General features: G+C 47.4%; 1 pseudogene; it reads left to right on the top strand.

Annotated features, from left to right (window-relative positions):
* The first annotated feature begins 2,702 nt into the window (after positions 1–2,702).
* Positions 2,703–3,337, top strand: LOC140621329 (activated RNA polymerase II transcriptional coactivator p15 pseudogene; annotated as a pseudogene).
* The last annotated feature ends 19,612 nt before the right edge of the window (positions 3,338–22,949 follow it).

The raw sequence follows: 22,949 nt of genomic DNA, 5'->3' as shown, positions 1-22,949 counted from the left end.
TTAGCTGGTCTTTAAAGAGGGTGGATCATGCTAAAAAGAAGGTTCAGGTGAGCCCCTAGATGGGGTGCAAAGTAACAGGTGGCATGGGGCCTGGGGAGACCTGGATTTCCCTGTATACATCCACCATAGTGCCATGTGGGCTGGAGGCCCAGGGTTGAGAAGGAGGCTTGTGGGGAGGCCCAGGATTGAGAAGGAGGCTCCAGTGGAGTGGACATGATGTGGGAGAAGGAGACGGAGAAAGAGAGAGCTCAGGCACGAGAGAGCTACTCCCCCACCCAGCCCTTGCAGATCACAGGAAAAGCCAAAATCTTAAAGCACGTATTTTGAGGTTGTTTCCTGTGGGTTAAGTGATGTAATCCCTGAGCTCTACCCTTCCTCCCCCCAACTCCCCCCCTTACAATATGCTATTTTCCAGAGCGGTCATAATGCTTTTTTGCATATGAGTGGATTCACTTGGCAGAGCTTAAAGAAGCCCTGAGATCATGCTGGGGTAGAGAGAGGGAGAGTCTAAGAACACAGGTCCAGTGGGCTCTCATCCTGGGTCATGGTACTGAAAGATCCGAACCAATCACACTTTGGTCTCCAAAGGGAAAGGGGCCCCAGCTGACTTCCGGGATCTAGAGATGAACGGCTGGGTCAATCAGTGCTGATTCAGAACTATTTTCTTATTTCATTAGAACTGCCCCTGTCCCCTAGACCTGAGGGGTGTGGAAAGGCTTGCTGGCCTCTGGATCCAGACTCTGGCTTTCAATCTCTTTAAAAAATAACTGTGTCAGGGCAGCCCCGGTGGCCCAGTGGTTTAGTACCACCTTTGGCCCGGGGTGTGATCCTGGAGACCCAGGATCGAGTCCCACATCGGGCTCCCTGCATGGAGCCTGCTTCTCCCTCTGCCTGTGTCTCTGCCTCTCTCTCTCTCTCTGTCTGCCATGAATAAAAAAAAAAAAAAAAAAACTGTGTCAAATGTCCTGACGTGCTCACTAAGTACAAGCGCACTTTAAACAAAGAATCCTATTTTATTTTATTTTTTTGAAGATTTTATTTATTTATTCACCAGAGACACACACAGAGAGAGGCAGAGACACAGGCAGAGGGAGAAGAAGGCTCCATGCAGGGAGCCCGATGTGGGACTCGATCCTGGGACCCCAGGATCACGACCTGACCCAAAGGCAGACGCTCAACTGCTGAGTCACCCAGGCATCCCAGAATCCTATTTTAAGCAAATAATCGGTTCTTTCCTGGTCACATCCTGGTCACATGACCACCAGTGGTGGTCACGGTGTATAAAATGCATAAGGAAGTATATACAGTAATTTTCTTTTCTTTTTTTTTAAAGATTTTATTTATTTATTCATGAGAGGCAGAGACATAGGCAGAGGGAGAAGCAGGCTCCCTGAGGGGAGCCCAATGTGGGACTTGACCCCAGGACCCCATGATCACGCCCTGAACCGAAGGCAGAGGCTCAACCACTGAGCACTCAGGTGTCCTTATACAATAATTTTCAAATGACATTTATTTGCAATGAACTGATTATAGGGTAGGACAACTGCTTACTATTCAGTGCACTTGTTCATCCTTAAGACAACTCTTTAGACACTGAGTCGACTACATTTAAAGACTGCTGGGTGAGGTATGTGGTGAGTCTAGGGGCCACTTAGCCTGATCCCTCAAGATGCCTCTATTGTCCTTGTTCCAGCTCTGAGGCTCTAAGTCAGGGTGGACCAGACAAGGCTCCGTTGCAGGGAGCAGAGCATGCTCCCCTGCAGTCAGATGGCAGTTGTCTAACTGAAAGATTGGTGAGGCACACCAGTCCCTGCACGACTCCAGGCTGGCCAAGCAGCTGAACTGCCCAGCCTTGGGTGTATGAAGCGGCAGTAAGAGAAGGGGACATCAGAAGGGAGGAGAGAGTTTTTGAGACTGGGTTGGAGGACGTCTGGGGTAGCTCTTATTATCACGGCATCATCTGCAACCCCCCATTCCATGCCTCGGGAACCTGACTTGGCCTCTGGAGGTGGCTCCTAACCACTGTGCTTGTGTACTGACCTCACTGACTTCCACCTGTGTCTTTAAATAAGTTTACTTGCATAACATCCCCAAGAGGTGCCTGAACAAAATTTTTAAAAAAGGTTTTTAATTTATTCATTTGAGAGAGAGAGAGAGAGATCAAGTGTGAGCACAAGTGGGGGGAAGGGCAGGGATGAGAGGGAGAAGCAGACTCCCTGCTGAGCAGGGAGCTGAATGCAGGGCTTAGATGCTGGGGCTTAATCCCAGGACCCTGAGATCATGACCTGAGCCAAAGGCAGGCGCTTAATGGGACTGAGCCACCCAGGTGCCCCAGTTTCTCCCTGTTCTTGAAAACAGTGGAGAAACATTTAAAAATGTACATCTTTTCACAAGTTAATAGCACTGAAAACAGGGTGACTCGAAGTTGCAAGCGAGCGAGCAGAAGGCAGTTGGGCCGCGAGAGTGGAGCAATGCCTAAATCAAAATTTTTAAAAATTTTTATTTACTTATGATAGTCACACAGAGAGAGAGAGAGAGAGGCAGAGACGCAGACAGAGGGAGAAGCAGGCTCCATGCACTGGGACCCCCCAGTGGACTCCATGCACTGGGACCCCGACATGGGACTCGATCCCAGGTCTCCAGGATCACGCCCTGGGCCAAAGGCAGGCACCAAACCGCTGTGCCACCCAGGGATCCCAGCAATGCCTAAATCAAAGGAACTTGTTTCTTCAAGCTCTCTGGCAGCGATTCTGACAGTGAGGTTGACAAAAAGTTAAAGAGGAAAAAGCAAGTTACGCCAGAGAAACCTGTGAAGAAGCAAAAGACTGGAGAAAAATCAAGAGCCCTGTCATCCTCTAAGCAGAGCAGCAGCAGCAGAGATGATAACATGTTTCAGATTGGGAAAATGAGGTACCTCAGTGTTCGGGACTTTAAAGGGAAAGTCCTAATTGATATTAGAGAATATTGGATGGATCCAGAAGGTGAAATGAAACCTGGAAGAAAAGGTATTTCTTTAAATCCTGAGCAATGGAGCCAGCTGAAGGAACAGATTTCTGACATTGATGATGCAGTAAGAAAACTGTAAAATCAGAGCCATATAAAACCCGTACTGTTCTAGTTGTTTTAATCTGTCTTTTTACATTGGCTTTTGTTTTCTAAACGTTGTTTTCCAAGCTATTGTATATTTGGATTGCAGAACAATTTGTAAGATTGAATACTTTTTTTTAATGTGCATTATTAAAAGTGTTCTGAGTGAAGCTAATTGTCAACTTGATGAAGGAGGATTGCTTTGTGCCCGCCACCTAGTGTAAAATAAAATCAAGTAATACAATCTTAACTGTTGTGGCCTTTTTTCAAAAGAATTGGTACTATTTAAGGCCAAAAGTAACAGTTTATAGACCTGTTAGTTTCACCTTGGCTTTTACATTCAAAAGGATTTGTATTGCATTGAATTCATAAACTCTGACTTGTGAAAACCATAGTTGATCTATTTTCTTCCAGCCCAATGTCTAGACTTGTTGGTATTTCCAGTGATATTTCCCTTCCCCCCACCTTTTTTCTTTACATTGTTTTCCTTTAGTAACTTAACTTGTCATGTTCCGTTTTCATTTCACTTTTTGCTCTTTTTCTTGAACATATTATACTAATTTGGAAAGTCAGTTGAACTGTCAAAATGTTAGTTATCTCGATAAGGTACTTGTAATTAAAATATATGAGAACTACAACCACTAATTCTACTGTATTAAATATTAGGAGATATAGTTTGATAAACATGGCTTGTATGAAAACCGAGCAAGTAAGTGTATGTCGTTACCTGTAGTGTTCTGTGTGGTTACCTTATTGCTTAGTCTGCAGAGAATAATGACTTAGATGTCTGATTTGCTTTCACTTATTAAACTTGTTCACCATGGGATGATGTCTATAAAAAATCAGATACCGTTATATTAGATTAGGATTTAATAAAAATTGTGAAAGCTTAAAAAAAAAAAAAGAAAACAGGGTGACTCTAATGGGCTGAATTGTGCAGGCCCCAAAGTCTATCTGTTGAAGTCCTAGCCCCACCCCCTACCCCCATATCTCAAAGTGACCATAATTGAAATAGGGCCTCCAAGAGGTGGTTAAGGTAAAATGAGACGATTAGGGTGGGTTCTAATCCAACATGACCAGGGTCCTTAGAAGAAGACAGTGGGGCAGGACACACACATAGAGGTAAGACCAGGTAAGAGAGAGAGAGAAGGTGGCTATCTGCAAGCCAACGAGAGAGGCCCTCAGAGGCAATCCACCCTGCTGAGCCCTTGATTTCAGACTTCTGGCCTCCAGAAATGTGAGACAATTCACACTGCTATTGTTTGAGCCTGTGTGTGTGTGTGTGTGTGTGTGTGTGTGTGGCTTGGTGGTGGTGGCCCTGACACCCGGGCCATCTTGTGGGTCGTAGCTACTTTTATGCTGGGAGATGGCTCCCTCTGCTGCCCTTCACGGTACAGGCCAAATGCCCTGAAAATAACGACTTTCCCTGTTCCCACTGAACAGAATTCAGAACGAAGTACTTAGATGCTACTTTATAGGGTCCTTTATGCAATCTTTATGGAATAGGCTATAGAATCTTTATAGACTTTTTTCACCTGTAATCAGGGCCGATATTAAGAATATTCAGCAACAGGGGTGGCTCCCTATGGTGCCAAGTTGGGGGTGGGAGGATCCCAGGCTGTGAGGAGGGAGTGGGGGGGGGTCCCGGGGGAGGGGCCACAGGGCCAACGCAGTGGACTAGCATGAGGGGACACCTATGCCCCAGCCTGTGGGGAAGATGAAGCTGTGGCAGGTGTCAGCCTGAAGATCAGTGTACAACCACATAAAAATCGTTTCCCGATGCCTCTTTGTAAAACTGCAGATCTTCAGTCTGGTCTAGAGCTCCTGGAAATAGTCCACAGCAAGTACCCCTTTCAAGGCAGGAAATGACTGTCCTGCTGTGGTCTGTGGTTGTTCAACACACAACCCTTGTAAATCAGATTAATGCTATCAACCGTGCTGCCCTTGTAGTGGTCAAGCTGCATTGCTAAAGCTGTGACTAGGACAGCAAATCTGGGCCACGTCTGGTGTATTTAGGTTCGATGTCAAGATCTCCACCACTTTTAGCCTGTGCTAGCGCTATGACACAGAGGGCCATCCACACAGCCTGTGCTCTGAAGAGCTTTCTTGAGGTTAGAAAACAATCAGCTCCTGGCATTGTGCTTGGTGCATGGAGTAGGTACCCCATAAACACTTCTCTAAGGAGTGGAAGCTGATCGGACACTGTGAAAACCCTGGCAGGCTGTGCATTCCAATCTTGGGTGGTCACTCGATTGTTCTAGATTGCCTCGATGATGTGAGGAGTTTTCTTCTATTGTTAAGTCCGGGGAAGCACAGTTGTGTAATGGGCACCCAGCGCGTACCTTCTGGAGGCGAATGAGAAAGGAAGGGGTGTATGTGCAGAAGTGGCTGGACCATTCGGTTTCAGCTTCCCTGACCCAGTCCGATCAGAGGACCCAGCATTTGATATAGGGACTGTCCTGGCACGTCCAGGCTGCAGGGAGGGGGAGTGTGGTCAAACCAGTCCCCTTAGAAAGATACCATAGTGGGCACCTGGGTGGCTCAGTGGTTGAGCATCTGCCTTTGGCTCAGGTTGTGATTCCGGGGTCCTGGGATCGAGTCCTACTTTAGGCTCCTCCTGCTTCTCCCTCTGCCTATGTCTCTGCTTCTCTCTCTGTGTCTCTCATGGATAAATAAATAAAATCTTAAAAAAAAAAAAAAAGGAAAGATAACGTAGCTTCTGATGACTCCTGAATTGAACCTTCCATTCATTCTATCATTTACATCCTCAGAACGCATTTACTGAGTGCATCCCATGTGCCTGGCCTGTGCCAGGCTTCCAGCAGTGAGCTTGAAGGAAATAGACCCTCCTTTCTGGGAACTTCCATGCTGATCAGAGACATTCCACAGGTGCTGTGATCGTGATGAAGGTAATTAAGGAGAAGTACAGGGTGGAAGGGCGACATGAGAATGGAAAACGAGCAAGCTCAGCTGTGAGGGGCTGGGAAGGCTTACCTGAGACGGTCACCTCTCTTGGGAGACTTTTTTTTTTTGATTGGTGTTCAATTTGCCAACATATAGAATAACACCCAGTGCTCATCCTGTCAAGTGGCCCCTCAGTGCCCGTCACCCAGTCACCCCCACCCCCCGCCCACCTCCCTTTCTACCACCCCTTGTTCGTTTCTCTCTCGGGAGACTTGTAAGACAGAAGAACCCCAGTAAATGCCCAAAGCAGGGTGCGTCATCCGAGCATTGTGGGGGTGGGGTGGGGAGTGGTGGTGCCTGGGGGCTCAAGTCCAGCTGTGGGGCTGTGGAGCTGTTTTACCCAGTTCCCATGAAGGTGTCCTCTGGATGTCAAGCCCACACTTGGGCTACGTGGGCCTGAACGATATGTCTTTCCCAAAGTAGCCAACATGGCCTTGTGGGCCGGCAGGCCCTGAAGTCTGGCTCATTCAAGAAACCGAGAATGCACTCAAGCACGAAGAGCTAAAGCCTCTTTGCCAGTCCCTTGTGGCTCCTCAAAGATAACTGTCCCCATTTTTGCCTATTTATTTGCTTGTACTGATCTCTCTCTTTGGGCAAAACCAGTTTCTAGCTGTTGACTTTGCCCCTCCGGGAGATAGCACTGCTTCTCTGTTGTCCCAGCCTCCTGCAGATCACACATTGTAAAAAGGAGGCAGGGGTAATGGAGGGTGGGGTGGAAAGAAGGAAAAGAGAAGGCTAGCAGGATGAGAAACATGGATGGCCTTGGTGGGTGACAACGGATTTCCAAGCTGCCATCATGAGTGGGTCTTGCGAAGTGTCCTACCTGGTTCCAATCGGGATCAGCTGAGCCACTGCTGCTGTCGCTGGGGCTCCCTGGGCCACACTCTTTCAGGGACACATGCCATGGAGACATGTCTGCTTTGCTGCTCCGGTTCACGCTCGGCGGTTGCCTCGGTGGTGTCACCATCGGCCCCAGGCCAGGCTGGCTCCGTTCTATTTCTTTCTTCTTCACCGTGGCTTCTGAGACGCTGCAGAACGGACACTGCCAATTCTGATTAGGCGGAAGCTGGATAACCAGGGCCAAGCGTTTCTTCCTCAACTTCCAGTTCGCTGCAACTTGGTCATCCCTCGACCCTGAGTAACATAATTTCCTGAGTATAAGCTTAAAATGGAGAAACTCCTCACTTACTCATATTATTTTTTCTTTGTCTGGCATCTGCCTTGTGGTTTAGATGCCCTGTCTTAACTCTTCCTTCCCTAAAGGGTCAAGCCAACTCTGGTGGCTTATTCCATCTGGGTCTTTTCCTTCTTCCACCCTGAATCCAAAGTTCATAGGCACTTCCTCTGATCCCCCCCAGGCAGCCAGGCTCCGTCCTTTGGGCCCTGTCCTAAAATAGTTCAGCTGTCATCTCAAATATGTCTGATTAGCCCAGATAGTATAATTCTTGTTTTCTGCATGGAGAACATACTTTCTTTCCTTAACGCATCAGCAAACATTTCTGTGCCTAGCATTCTGTGAACTGCAGCGAGGGACACAAAGACTAAAAATCTGTCTTGCCAACTAAGGTCACGTAGGCATATGTGGCTGCGGGAAAGTGTGAGATACACGCCCAGAGCGCTATGACACTGGGTGGTGGCTCCCCACCTCTCTTCTCAGTGACGCACAGAGCATCTATGTCCAGATATGATGCTTAGCCCGGGCTAGCACTTTTTCTGCACCTTGCCCAACCAAGAAAACCTATGGAATTTAGGGAGCATTGGGATATTATCAAAGAGACGATCTTAAATGTTCTCTATTTCTCAGAAGAGTCCTCATTTAGAAACGGTGATACTTAGTAACAAGGTCACCATCTCACGCCTTTATTCTGGGCCACATCCATCAGTGGCTTGGGTCGCTGCAGCCAAGGATGGCCGGCAAAGACAGGGCCTTATTCTGCATACCGATCACACTTTGAAGAAGGAAACCGTGTTCTTAAACTCCCTTTGTTTCCAAACTGCTGATTGCAATTGCCAGAGCATCCCTGAGCCAGAGATAAGCTCTTGGAAAAGGACAGTCGATGTCACGTTCTTGGTTGACTGGGGTCCCTCCTTGCTCAGGAGGACGGTGCGGATGCGTGTGTCTGCGTGTTCAAGCTTGAGGACCAGAGCTGTCATTCGGACTCTCAAATTCCTCGTGTCGAAACATGCGGATCTTAATTCCTCTCTTGCGAGGGCTGTTATGGGAATTCAATAAACGTAATTTTGTGAGAGCCCTCAGCCCTGGGCTGGCATTGAGCAGGTGCTCGATAAAGATTTGCTGTGTGGAACAAACGGCCTTTACTCAAGGGGTCTCTGTGTCATTGTTCTTAGTAGAAGTAAACAAGAGATACCGTCAGATGACACTTTACTAAGATAAGAGCAGGTGAAAACTTGGAAAGTGTCTCGAGTGGAATTACCTAAATGGTTATCATTGTTGGATAGGCTTCAGCTAGTGCAGTATGTTCCTTGCTTCCTCTCCTTCCACCAGGGATTGTTCCATGGGTGAGCTCTGTGGGGTGGAGGCGGGGGAGGCTGTGATAATTAGATCAGGGTCATGCATCTGTCCCCAGTGGGCCAGTTAGCTCAGCTTGGCTCCATGTCCATACACATAGACCTTAACCCAGCTGGCAGACTCACAAATGTGTGACCACGTCCCGGAGGACACCCGGGGGACACGTTCCACCTGCTGGAGCCAGAACGCGGCGACGGCGCCGTTATGGTCCCCGCGACCTGAAGGTGGCGCTGTTTCTCAAGGAAGAAGGCGCGGGCCGCGGGCCTGGCGGCTTCAGCGGAGTGTGATGGGCCCGCAGGGTGGCTGAGCATCTGCAAAATAATTTGGTTCAATTCTCCCGCTTCCTAGGCCAGGAGATGGAGACCCAGAGATTTAAAAAAAAAAAAAAAAAGAAAAAAAAAAGGCAAAACCCAAAACAATCAAAACACAAACCAAAATTCTTTCCTGAAGCCAAACCACAGAGGTGAGGCTCCACCTGGATCTCCCAGTTTATAAACTTCTGCTATTTTCACTACACCCAGGGTGTCCCTGTCCTACACGGCAGTAAGCAAGCAATTATGTTTACCACCAAGTCGAGTCGATCATTGAAGACGTCACTGGCGATATTTCCAAAGAATTAAATGGTCATTGAATTTTTGGATGCCTCTGACTCCTAACCACAGGCTAGATTTAAGCTGTGGGTTTTTTTTTTTTTTTTAAGATTTTTATTTATTTATTTGAGAGAGAGATAGCCAAAGAGAGCATGAGCCAGAGGAAGGGGTAGAGGAAGAGGGACAAAGCTGCTTAGACTCCTGGCTGAGCAAGGAGCCCACGTCTGGCTGGACCCCAGAACCCCGGGATCATGAACTGAGCCAAAGGCAGACGCTCAACCACTGACTCACCCAGGCGGCCCTGTTTTGTTTTTTATTATAAAAACATTTGTATATATCTGTGCTTAACAGATGGTTTCCTTTCCTGTGCATTGGAAGGAAGAAAAATAGTTGATATGGATGGAAATTTATCCTATTCTGACCTTTTTTTTTGAAATGTAGCATGAGTTCTATTTCAATGATCACGATTGAGACCGCAGGTGAATTTTTTAAAAGGTGTTCATGGAGAGCAGCCTGAAAATGAAAATAATCCCATGTTAGTTCTTTCTGGCACCTTTCATAATTCATAGAAGGTGGATGGAGCGTATTGGGGAGTGGATGTCCCAGGTATGTGCCCACAAGCGTGTACAAACTCAGAATTCATCTTTTAGGAGGTTTCTGCTTTTGTGAAAGTAACCTTTTTTTTTTTTTTTTTTTTTTTTTTAAAGTAAGCTTTTGTGTACTTTCCAGGGATAGAGCTGAGGAAGGTGAGAGTGTGTGTCCTATGCTCGTCAAGGTGTGGTCAGTGAGAGGTCTCCAGGCGTTCAGAATCTGTCACATAGAATTCAAGGTCACCACAAAAGGCAGACCCCCGGCCTCTGCTCTTGGCACCTGTTAAAACTTTTCTTGTCGTGCAGATTAAATCATCTCAGCAATAGCAGTGCTGTGTCCTCTCTTCATCATGGAGAGGTGGTTTTTATCATCCTTGTATTCATATTTTTTTTCCTTCAGAGCTAAGGAAGCTTAATAAGAAGAGATGGTTTCTGAAATATGGACCTCCTAGATTTCTATGTTTTGGAAAATATTGTTCATCAAGTAATTTAGAATTTTCTTCCCTCATGGTACCTTTTCTTTTGGTCTTTTTGAAAGATTTTATTTATTTATTTGACACAGAGAGAACGCAAGCAGGGGAGCAGGAGAATCAGACTCCTTGCGGGGAGCCTGATGCGGGACTCGATCCCAGGACCCCAGGATCACGACCTGCGTCTGCTCAACCACCGAGCCACCCAGGCGCCCATGGGATTCCCCGCAGGGAGCCTGTTTCTCCCTCTGCCTGTGTCTCTGCCCATCTCTCTTTCTGTGTCTCTCATGAATAAATAAATAAAAATCTCTAAAAAATATATCACTTGTTTTGAACACATGGTATATCATCTAGGGATAAGCAGTGGGAGGGAGGCAGGTGGGATGAGGGGGTGGGAGTGTGGGAAAGGGTGCTGTGGTATAGGGTTGGTTGGGGAAAACCTCTTCAGTGGGGGGCCTCCGAGCAGGGAGGGGCTGGAAGTGAATCCTCCCACCATCTAAAATCAAGGTGTGCCAGTGGTGCCAGATTTAGCAACTACCAATACAGGACACCCTGTATTTTTGAATTGGAATTTGATGTCGCCTTTCAGAACAACAATAAGGTTTTGGTATAATATACTTCTGTATAATATTGTAAGCATGTATGATTTAGAGCACAGTACATGTACTCACTTGGAGTGTAATTTTTTAATATTTGAGACATATTTATAACTAAAAAATTACATCATTTATGTGAAGTTTATTTATTTATTTATTTATTTATTTATTTATTTATTTATTTATTTTTTGTGAAGTTTAAATTGACCTGGATGTGCTGTATTTTATCTGGTGAGTCTCTGGGTGACCAATGGTGGCTGGAGAAAACGGCTTTCTCAACGGAATCACCACTTCATCCACCTTCACCTTGCTCCCCAGGCCTAGGCAGGGGCACCAGGACACAGTGGCCATCTGTGGCCTTGTCGCCTTATCCCCAGATGATGCCTGGATGTAGCTGTTCTGGACCTGCCGTCGTCGTCGTCTTCTTCTTCTTCTTCTTTCTTCTTTCTTCTTCTTCTCCTTCTTTAAAGATTTTATTTATTCATGAGAGACACAGAGAGAGGCAGAGACATAGAGGGAGAAGCAGGCTCCTTGCGAGGATCCCAATGCAGGACTCGATCCCAGGACCCCAGGATCTCACCCTGAGCCGAAGGCAGACGCCCAACCAACCAGTGAGCCCCCCAGGGTCCCTGGACCTATCTTCTGTAGTCAGGTTAGAATGTCCTGAACTAAATACTCCCAAAGAAGTCTTTTCAAGTTAGAAAACCCTCACATCTTAGAACATTTCTAGATGTACTTTGCATTGTGAATGTATCACACACTGACCCCGTGGGAGGGGAGTGGGAAGTTAATCGTTCCTTTGTTGGTCTAATATGTCTAGGAGACACCCATCATTTATTTTGCAGGCAACCTCAACACAGTGTAGTGTTTGCAATTTTCCAAGTGTTTTTGATGTGGGATGGGAAGCCCCTCCCGCCTCTTCCCAGAAGAGTCTCTGGCGTAACATCTGTGGGTCTGTGCCCAGAGTTAAGCCATTAACCTTCCAAATTTAAATAAGGGGAAATCCTCCTCCTCTTCATCCTCTTGTCTTATTTATTTTTTACAAAACCACACGAACTGGCAAGGATGTAGCTGCTGACATAACAACCAGGTTACATCACTTTTTGGTAATTACCTCTCGCAGAGCCCAGGCTTGAAGGGAAGGTTCTAGAACTTGGAGGTTTTGTGTTTTCTAATTAGAGGATGAAATCTGTAAACAGACCACCTGATTTAGCCAAGATAACCTGACGAGCCACTTTGCCGTCTTCTCTCTGGTACTTCTGAACACCTGCCATTACAAGTTAAAATAATCAAGAATACCCAGTAAAAACAAACTTTAGCTGCATCTCCTGAAAGCAAGCCCTGCCAATTGGAGAGGTCGTTACAGCTGAGTTTAGGAGCAGAACTTCCTCGTGGCTTCCCGACTTGGGACCTCCCAGCGTGGCAGTGGGTGGCAGCAGGGACTCAGGCCAGCCTGTTGCAATGAGTCTGTAGGTCGGGAACTGCAAATGTGATAGTGTCCTGGGTGGGGCGGGAGTGGGTCAACCCGCCTGAGGTCAAGCTCTGCAGAAATATTTTGTACAAGTAACTTCAACATTGTGAACTCAGCTTCAGAACAGTTTTAAATACATTGATTCTAAAGTATCACTGGAGCTAGCAGTTTTCCCCAGGTAATTAGGAATGCCCTTTGTTGGGGCGCCTGGGTGGCTCAGTCGGTTAGGTGGCTGACTTGATTTTGGCTCAGGTCATGATCTCAGGGTCCTGGGATCCAGCCCCATATCGGGCTCTGTGCTCAGTGGAGAGTCTGCTTAAGATACTCTCCTTCTCTCTCTCTGCCCCTACCCCCCCAACCCACACACTCTTCCTCTTAAATCAATAAATAAAATTTTAAAATAAAAAAGGATTCTCTCCTTCCTCTCCCTCTGCCCCTCTCACCAAACACACTCTCTGTAAAATAAACAAATAGATTGTTAAAAAAAAAAAGGAATACACTTTATTTTGGTTTCTCATGCTCTATTTTCAGTAAAAAGTAAGAAGGCCTATATGGAAAGAAATTAAGTTACTGTTCACATTAATTCGTGGCTCTCTGGGAGAATAAGTGAATGTAGGCTTTTGGGCTATTCTCTAGTGGGCTGGGAGCCCATCTGTGGGACTGACTTGATTTGCAATTTTAAAAAATAGTTTTCAAAATTTGGGATTGGGAAATTAATTGTACCTACCATGTGTGTGGGTGTGTGTGTGTGTTGTATTTGTATTTTTCACCTTCTACAGGCTTTCCTACTCATTAGTTATGACTTGGATTTATACAATTGGGATCCTTTATTAGAAACTTTGCTATCGCAATAACGGAAAATACTCAAAGTGAAAAGCAGGAAAACCTACCACCAAAGATCAAATGAAACCAACCAACCGAGCAGCCAACCAACCACTAATAAAAGAAGAAAGGACAGTTACATTTTACTCACTTCTTGGGCCCTATTAGGGTGAATTTGAAAAAAAAATACTACATAGAAGCAAATTTTTAAATGTAAAATCTAAGTAGGAAGATTGGTGGCAAGATTAAATATTTTGTTTATAAGTATTGTTATCACATTAAATTATGTAAAGTGAAATTATATGTAATTTGCACATGAACTACAGAAGTCATGCTACTTGTCCCAGTTGCATTTTTTTCCCAGTTGCATTTTTAATAAAAAGATTTTATTTATTTATTTGACAGAGAGGGAGAGAGCACAAGCAGGGGCAGTGGCAGCAGAGGGAGGAGAAGCAGGTTCCCCGCTGAGCAGGGAGCCCAATGTGGGGCTCGATCCCGGGACCCTGAGATCATGACCTGAGTCGAAGGCAGACGGTTCACCCACTGAGCCACCCAGGTGCCCCCCAGTTGCATTTTTAAAAACAATTGTTGGGCAGCCAGGGTGGCTCAGTAGTTTAGCGCCTGCCTTTGGCCCGGGGCATGATCCTAGAGACCCAGGATCGAGTCCCACATTGGGCTCCCTGCATGAAGCCTGCTTTCCCTCTGCCTGTGTCTCTGCCCCACTCTCTCTCTCTCTCTCTGTGTGTCTCTTATGAATAAATAAATAAAATCTTTAAAGAAAAATCGTTTCCTTATTGCAATCATGATGCATAGACATTGTAGGAAACTGAGGAAAAGCACAGGTAATCCTAGTAGGCAGAGAGGACCTGTGGGAATTCTGGTGTACATCTTTCCAGTTTTTCTCTATATGTTGTGTTTTTAAAAAGTGGTGTTGCTCATCAGATCATTTAATCTTGTATGATACAACGAAGGGAGGACACTGGAGGGAGAGGAAGGAAGATGGGATTTTGCAACATCTGATGATAACACAGTAAACAAAGAACTGTTGGACAAGCAGAAAGCAGAAAACCATAGTTCCCTGCGGTTCTTTATCTGTGTCCTGAAATTTCCGTCCTTCCAGTCATTTATATATATATTTTTTAATTTATTTTTTATTGGTGTTCAATTTACTAACATACAGAATAACCCCCAGCGCCCGTCACCCATTCACTCCCACCCCCCGCCCTCCTCCCCTTCTACCACCCCTAGTTTGTTTCCCAGAGTTAGCAGTCTTTACGTTCTGTCTCCCTTTCTGATATTGCCCACACATTTATACGTTTCCTGTGGGTTAAAAGCACATCTCTGCACGATTTAAGAAAGAATGAGTTCTTTCTTAGCTGTGATGAATTGCAGAAACATTTGAAAATTCCATCCCCGTCCTGTTTGCACCTTGCAAGGTGATCACCTGGATTTAGTGGTTAAGATTCTAGCACATTCTCCTCTCTGTCTTTTCATAGATGGAAGAAGCACTTGTCAGGAAATGTCTCGCTCCCAACCTCCTGAGTTAGAGGCCTGCATGACCCAGACGCTAATGCGACAGCCGGACGTCTACACCCAGGCCAGAGGCCACTGCGGGAGCCTTTCCAGGTTAAAAACCTGCATGAACAAAATGTGCGGCACATGCAAGTGAAAAACCTCACACTTTTGCCCAAGTCCTGACAATAAATAGGAAACAAACGGAGGCTTCAGCATCCGAAAGATCTGCGGACAGGAGCCAGCATTAGGGCCCCATCGGAACAAAAATAGCCGCGTGTGTCAGCCGGGCGTGTCACCATATTGTTGGCAACACGAGGACGTTAATTCCACAGTTTGCACAGATAAGTTTAAACATAGGAACATGTCACAAATAAGCAGCAATCTCTGGGAGGCCACATCAGCTGGGATTTCAGCCTGCCGTTTTTAAATTCAGCTGGGTCCCCAAGGACCAATCAATATTGGTGGCAATTATTCTTAGTACACAGTCCAAATGAAATGGGTGTGTGTGTGTATGTGTGTGTGTTTCTCTCTCTCTCTCTTTTTTTATCAAGGTGGGAGATCGTGATATAGAAATAAGCAAATTCCCTGGTGGATGGCAATTGGGTCTCTAACAGCTGCCACAAGTCGGCTGTGGCTATCTTTTGCTGGGTCCCCGGGAATAGTCCCATAATGACCACATTATTTTAACCCTTCTACGTGAGCTGCGTCTGATAGCGAGGCTCCGGGAGACCTAGCACGTGGCAAACAAAGGGAGGCCGAGAAAAAAATTTAAAAATAAATAAATAAATAAACAAGCCCGGAGCGCCTCCCAAAGCAGCTGCAGGGAGCATTACCTTATACACAGGTTTTATTTACACCCCGGTTTCTAAGCCGCAACCTCTAGAGGGCCCATGCTGGGGCCGCAGGGATGTTTTCATGAAGCAGAGTCAGTTTACATTCTGTAGGGAAAGGCGGTGAAAAGCTTTTTTCTTTCTTTCTTTAAAAAAAAAAATTCTCAAAGGTAGATATTGAATTATGCAAGGCCCTAGATTTTCCGCTTTGAAAAGTTAGGTTTTTCTTTAAAGAGTTTTTGTCTGGGGGGGGGGGGGTGCATGGAGGAGGCATAGTGGGAAGGGAGGTGGGCTTTTAATCCAATGTGGGTTTTTTTAAAAAAAGATTTTATTTATTTATTCATGAGAGACACAGAGGGAGAGGCAGAGACACAGGCAGAGGGAGAAGCAGGCTCCATGCAAGGAGCCCGAAGTGAGACTCGATCCTGGGACCCAGGATCACGCCCTGAGCCAAAGGCAGACGCTCAACCGCTGAGCCATCCAGGCACCTCTCCAATGTGGTTTTTGATTGAATTAATTGACTTAAAATGTCCGAGTGCTAGGAAGCTAAAATTACTCTAAGGTCATTTTATGTTAGTTGATAAAAGCAAATCAGAACTGTGTGCTGTTTCTCCCTGTGTTTTCAAACCACCGGGTCCCCTAAATAAAACGCCCCAGGACATGAAAGAACTCTGGAAAAGAGACTGAGATGTAAGCAGAAAAGGCCCATAGTAAAAACAACCTGGTGGTTCTTTCTAGAGACCCCAGTAGTCCACGAGACACCTCGGAAATAGGGATTTTTCTTGTGGAATTTGATTATTTTTCTCTCACATTGAAATGAAAACGGTAATGAGAGACAGGGAAATATCAAGAGAGTTTCAAGGTCGTAAAAGTCTATCTGCCCTCTGAAAGTTTCAGGTACATGGGGATCCTTATCTCTAACTTGGCGGGAGGGGGGAACCCCAGGAGGGAGCTGGGGGTCACTGTAGGAACAGAGCTGAGAGCTATCAAATCTACTAGGGTATTTAATTCTTTCTCACTTGAAACAAGGGTGTGGATGAGGTCCTCCCTCACTTATAATTCTCTCCTGCCTTGTCATCAATCACGATTCTTTCGGTTTCTTTGAGAGAGCGGATCAGGGTTGCTGGGAATTGGTGGTTAGAAGTTGGTATCTTATGCTCAAAACGACAGTTTTCCCCTCCTCCTCCCTCACTTTGAAAATGTTTTAGAAGAAAGGTTCCTGATTGTAATGGTGATTTGTGGTTAATATCATTAGACTTCTGGTTTGGATTAATGCTGCTAATTAGTTTCTGTCCTTGACTTTTTCCAATTAAAGCACAGAGGACTTGGTGCTAAACACCTGGGCAGATTACCTAATTAGATGACAGAAACATAGACAATTGTTCCTAGGTAATTATTTTAACTTTCCCTGCTTGTTTGGTATTAAACACGCTGATGAAAAGGGCATCATCCTCTCTACCTTATGAACCACGGAACATCAGCCCCTGGGCTAGGGGCCTGGTTCTGCCTTCTAGATGGACAATGTTGAGTCCTTTTTTGATGAATATGTGCAGAAGGGACAGATTTGGTGGGTTTTTGTTTATTTTTGCCTAACAGAGGAGAAAATGCACATGCTAGTGGCTCCCACTCTTTCCCACGTGGTCCTCTGAGAAGGCGGTTTCCTTTGATGAGCCAAGGAACACTTGGACTCTGTCTTTGGGTGCACCGTGCCCTTGGGTGTTCTGGGAAGCGTGCCTGTCTGTCCCTATCCTGGTGAATGTTTGGGGAGACTCACTGTCCTAAAGGTGGGATATATTCTCTAAGAATTCAGGATTGAGGGCACCTGGGTGGCTCAGTGGTTGAACATCTGCCTTCGACTCAGGGCGTGATCCCGGAGTCTCAGGATGGAGTCCCGCATCGGGTCCCCCGCATGGAGCCTACTTCTCCCTCTGCCTGTGTCTCCGCCTCTCTCTCTCTGTGTCTCTCATGAATAAATGAAGAAAATATTAAAAAAAAAAAAAGAAGTCAGAATTGAAAACCCCACTTCTACATTTTTAAAAACAAAAGTCATAAAGTTTTTCTTTTTCTTTTTCTTTTTTTTAAGATGTGGATCTTTTTAACCAGGAGTGTGGCCCCATGGATCATTCCCAACTCAAGCGTGCTCGAGGGAAGGGTCAGGCCCAGATGCAGCTGAGCTCAAGGCACCTGCACCAAATCCTCCCGGGACTCAGAGAACGTTTTACCCTTTGAAGCACGCAGGCACTGAAAGCTTGTGGCAACCAAGCCTGTGTAATCTCAGCCTCGGCCAACCCCTAGGGACCAGCCCAAGGACACCACGGGCCACCTGCTAAGCATGCTCAGCCTTTCCCTACCTGGGCTTTGCTCTTACTAATCCCTCCCTCCGCCCCCCAGCTACACCTTCCACCACATCTTCATCCCTGAGGCTCCCTTTCTAATTGAGAGTCCTCTCCCAAGGTATTCCTCCTCTAAAACCTTTCTTCGAACTCTCAATCAGTTTGATTGGTTTCTCTTTCCTCTGAAGCCCTGCAGCTTTGCGTACCCCTCTTGTAACATTACTGTGTTCCGTTTGGTGTTAGCAGTGTTGCTTGCAGTGCAAACGTGTTAGCAGCTTCTGCATTCAGGTGCTCAGTGAGTATTTACCTAGTGCTTGATCCGTGCCAGGCACCGGAGAGTCAGTGAAGACAGCACAAGATCCCCACCCGCACTGAGCTTACAGCCCAGGGAGGCAGGAGGGCAGACCGCTCGCAGCGAACCCACCATAGATGTAATGAGGTCCTGCAGTGCTAACAGCTGGGAAGGGGAGGGTATCACTAGGTAGGGTGACGAAGGACCTAATTCAGAAAGTCCTAAGGAACACTCACCGAGCAAGCCCTGTTGTCTTGATTTCTTTTTTAAAAAAATATTTTATTTATTTATTTATGAGAGAGAGAGAGAGAGAGAGGCAGAGACACAGGCAGAGGGAGAAGCAGCCTCCATGCAGGGAGCCTGATGTGGGACTCGATCCCAGGTCTTCAGGATCACACCCTGGGCCGAAGGCAGGCACTAAACCACTGAGCCACCTAGGGATCCCCCTGTTGTCCTGATTTCTACCTTTAATTTGCCTCAAAATAAGGCTAGGAATTAAGTGCCACCAGTAATCCTGTTCTGGAGAAGAGAAACCGAGACCCAGACAAGTTAGGGAGCTTGCCTGAGGTCATGCAGCTGTGCACCATGCAGTCTGGCATCCGGGTCGCACTCTCAGCCAGCACTTGCACTCCCCCAAATCCCCTTCCTTCCTTCTTGTCACAGCCGCCACAGTGCCTAGGGCAGGACCTTGGAGGTGGCAGGCCCTTGACAGACCCAGTGGGCCACATGCCTGACTTCTTCCTTTAAAATGACTCAGGCATCTGTCCCTCTTTCCCCTCCCATCCCCCTCGCCCTAAGCCCATAGGATCTTGGATTGGGACCCCCGGCTTCTGCTCTTCTCACTCTTGTCTTCCCAGTTTCTTGTAGTTGGGCAGCTGCCCAGGCCTTGGAGGGATTTGGCTCCCATGAGGAGATGAAAACTCATGGGATACCCCCTATGTGTTCAGACTGACTCTAGGGAACCCCCTAGCTGTGGGGGTCAGGTTAGAGGGGAGTAGGGCTGTTTAGGGCAGCCTGGGGCCAGCCACCACTCAGATGCAGGCAAAAACCCTGGGAAGCTCATGGGCCCCAGGAAGTCTGCCACTCAGCCGGATGGACTCAGGCTCTGCTGTGTTTCTTGGACTCCCTGGCTGCCACCTTGGACCCAAGCACCATCTGACCCCACTATCTCCTACCACCCATTTTCATCCTGCCCCAGCTCACCGAGATGTCTTGAGCCTTCCTTGTTTCTGCCATGTAGTAACATGGATGGATAACCCTGAGGACCAGACAAGGGTTGAGGTTCCTCTAGGGCCAGTGGTTCCCCAGTCCAAGTCTTGTTTACCGATCTGTGCAGAAGGCTAATAACAGAGTTGCTGTCAGGATCCAACTCAATGACACTGTGTGTAAGTACCGAGCTAAAGGCCTGGTCCCCAGTTGGTGCTCAATAAGTGCTAATGCCCCTGCTCCAGGGAGCTCTCCAGGCTGGTATCTCCATGGGCTCCTAGGCTAGTCCTCCCAACACAAGCTCTAATCATGGTCACCTTGCTTCAAACCCTTTTCTGGCCCCTGCTCACTTAAGATGAAATGCAAATACTCTCCCGAAGTCTCCTAAGATCTGCCTCCGGTCTGACTGTGGCTTCACTTCCACTACACCAATCGCCTGGTCACCACCTCATCATTCCCGCTCACAAGTGGTTTGCCCTTTGGTCCCATTGCCTGTTCCTGTTGCTCCCCCTGCAATGGCCTCTTCCCATTTCCTGCTCCCGGGATCTCACCTGTCTACAGTAGACACCCTCCAGGGATCTGCCTCACTTCCAACAGCCCTTCTCTTACCAGCCCAGTCCGAGGAGCTGGTTCAGAGGGATGGACTCGCTGAGCCGGGGGTGGCATGTGACCCAGGAGGGGCAATCAGATTTGCTCTCCTGTGAATATAGCTCTGGGGCGGTCAGGCCCTCTGTGAGGCTGCACCCGAACCTGGATGGGGCGGGGGCTGTGGACAGTCATTGCCGACTGTGCGATAGGCAAACCCAGCCCAGCATCTCCCTGTCCTTGGTCCCACAGTCCCTGTTCTCTCTGCCAACGCCCTTACCATCCATGCTGTGTGTATGAGGGCTGCTCACCAACTTCTGCTCCCCACCGCCCCCCCACCGTGGGTGGTTGCTAGTTATATGAACATGGCCCTGGGCTCACAGTTGGAAGTCAGTTGTTGAATAAACGCACGAATGAATGTTGGGGAGAGAAGCTCTGACACTGGATCAGGGAGTCACCTGCAGAGTGTGTTAAATGCTAATCCCCTGGCCCCACCTTGATTGATCGATTGATTGATTTAAAGATTTTATTTATTTATTTGAGAGAGAGAGAGAGCAAGCACAAGTGGGGGGAAAAGGGCAGAGGCAGAGGGAGAAGGAGACTCCCCAATGGGGGAGGAGCCCGTTGTTGGGCTCAATCCCAGGACCTTGAGACCATGACCTGAGCTGAAACAGATGCTTAACCAACTGAGCCACCCAGGCACCCCTCCACCCTGATTTAGTAGATCCCAGGTGGGGCCTGAGAATCTGCTTTATAACAAGATGTTGCCAATGTTCTGATACAGGTAGTCTGAGAATCACCGACACCAGTCAGCCTTGGACTCGTGGGTGTGGCAATAATATCCATTTTCTGGAGCATCCCAGGCCTGTATCCAGGTCCTCACACACTGTCTCATCCTGCCTGACAGTCCTGTAGGGTGGCTGTTCTCTGCTAGGCAGTGTTGAGTCACGGGCAGGTGAAGGGCTGGCCCCAGCTTCCTGGAGAGGTGTCCACAAGAGTTCTCTGGCCCTTGGGCTCCTTTGAGCACCACCTTTTGTTGTTTGGACAAGTCTCCATCTTTTGGGTCTGTTTCTCCCCCAGGGAGCACCCAGACATTTGTTTTCCCAGTCTCCCTTACCAATGGGGCATGTTCTGTGGGACCCATCCATCAAATGCCCCTGCTCAAAGTTTGGTTTAGGGCTGGCAGACACCAGGAAGCAGGGTCTGCAGGGTGACCTTCTGGTTGGGGGGCAGCTGAGACATCTGGCTCTCAGGGGCAGCCATAGAGAAGCCCCTGGCACCAAATGGGGTGTCCAGCACCCCTGGTAGGAAGTAGGGGGGTTTCTGCCCAGGAAGAGCAGCATGAGGTCTTCGCTGCAGCATACTGTGGGTTGTCCTTTTGGCTGCAGGGCTGCTGTTCTGGTCATTTGTTGCTATATGAGCCATCTCCCCAAAACCTACAGGCCTAAAACAATGGCAATATCTATTTTGCTTATGAAGCTGCCATTTGGGCAATCACTTCAGTTCCACTCAGTGTTGGTTGGAGTGGCTTGAAGCTGGGGGGCAGGAGCCATCTCAGGCTTGCTTCCCTGCACAGATGGTAGTTGCTCCTGGCTCTGGCTGGGCCCTTAGCTAGGGCCATGACCGGGAACCTACCTGTGGTCTCCCGTGTGGCTGCTTGGTTTCCTTACAACATGGTGGAGGGGCAGGGGGGTGTGTGGGAGAGAGAGAGAGAGACAGACAGACAGACAGACAGACAGGAGCAGACAGACAGACAGACAGGAGCTCTGTCACCTACCTTCAGAAGTCTGCAGTCACTAAGGCCCACATTCAAGGAGGGGATTTAGACTCCACCTTTGATAAGACAAATGTCCAAGAATTGGGAATCCTTGGGTGGCTTGGTGGTTTAGTGCCTGCCTTTGGCCCAGGGTGTGATCCTGGAGTCCTGGGATCGAGTCCCACATTGGGCTCCCTGCATGGAGCCTGCTTCTCCCTCTGCCTGTGTCTCTGCCTCTCTCTCTCTCTCTGTGTGTCTTTCATGAATAAATAAATAAAATCTTAAAAAAAAAAGAAAAAAATGTCCAAGAATTTTCAGACATTTTTCAAAACCAGCAGAGCTGACATAGCTGGTTCCCTACCTTTCCTAGTGCTTCTGAGAACTAACGAACTAACAGATATATCTGTCTGGTATGGGTGGGGTCAGACTGCACACCAAGTGTGTTCTCTGAATCCTACACTGTTCAGCTTCAGAAGGGCACAAGAATGGGGCTCTCCTGGCCAATTTATTCATTTATTCAAATAACCAATGAAAACTCACACATCTAAGGAGCACCTCCCATTTGTCGAGTCCTGAAGATACCACAGTGAAACACTTCTCTGAATTATGTGTACAGCCTGATGAGACGTACACCAGGTATTGGGGCTGTTACAATGCAGTGTGATGAGTGCTAAAATACGTAGACTTCAGAAACTTGGGGGTGCACCTAACCCAGAGGACTTGGGGATCAAGGAAGATGTTCTAGGGAAATGACATCAAACCTGGGACTTGAAGAATGAGTATGAATGAATTAGACTAGCAGTGGTGAAGGCAGTGGTAGAAGAAAGCTCCAGGAGAGACAGCAGGATGTGCAAGGGCCCTGAGGCAGGAAGAGGCTTGCCCCCCTTCTATGTGGCTGGAGCACCATGGGTGGAGGAGGGAGAAAACAGAAATGAAGCTGGAGACATGAACTGGGGGGCAGGTCATACAGAGCCTTCAGGAGCCTAGTCACTTAATTTAAGGATAACCACAGTGTTGGATATCAGAAATACTTAAGGAAAAAGTAGAATTATTTGATAAAGTCAGAGGCCCACATTTAAATTCCAAGCATTCAAATAACAATGGCAAGACCTAGCTCAGTCATGACATGTGACAATGGCTGAGTGGCAGCTGCCCACTGCTGGTCATTTTAGCTCCCATCTGGTTCTGGTGGGGTTCCCTGGAGAGCCAATTCTGAGATGGGGATTTGCCATCCAGAGTTTTTTGGAGAGTGGTCTCAGGATCACCACTGGGAATGGGGAGGAGAGGGGAAGGATTGGATGGAGAAGCTGAA

Source organism: Canis lupus, chromosome 30, assembly GCF_048164855.1.
Source record: "Canis lupus baileyi chromosome 30, mCanLup2.hap1, whole genome shotgun sequence".
Classification (NCBI taxonomy): Eukaryota; Metazoa; Chordata; class Mammalia; order Carnivora; family Canidae; genus Canis; species Canis lupus.
The sequence above is the reverse complement of the archived record's forward strand: the minus strand, read 5'-3'. Positions and strand labels throughout refer to the sequence as shown.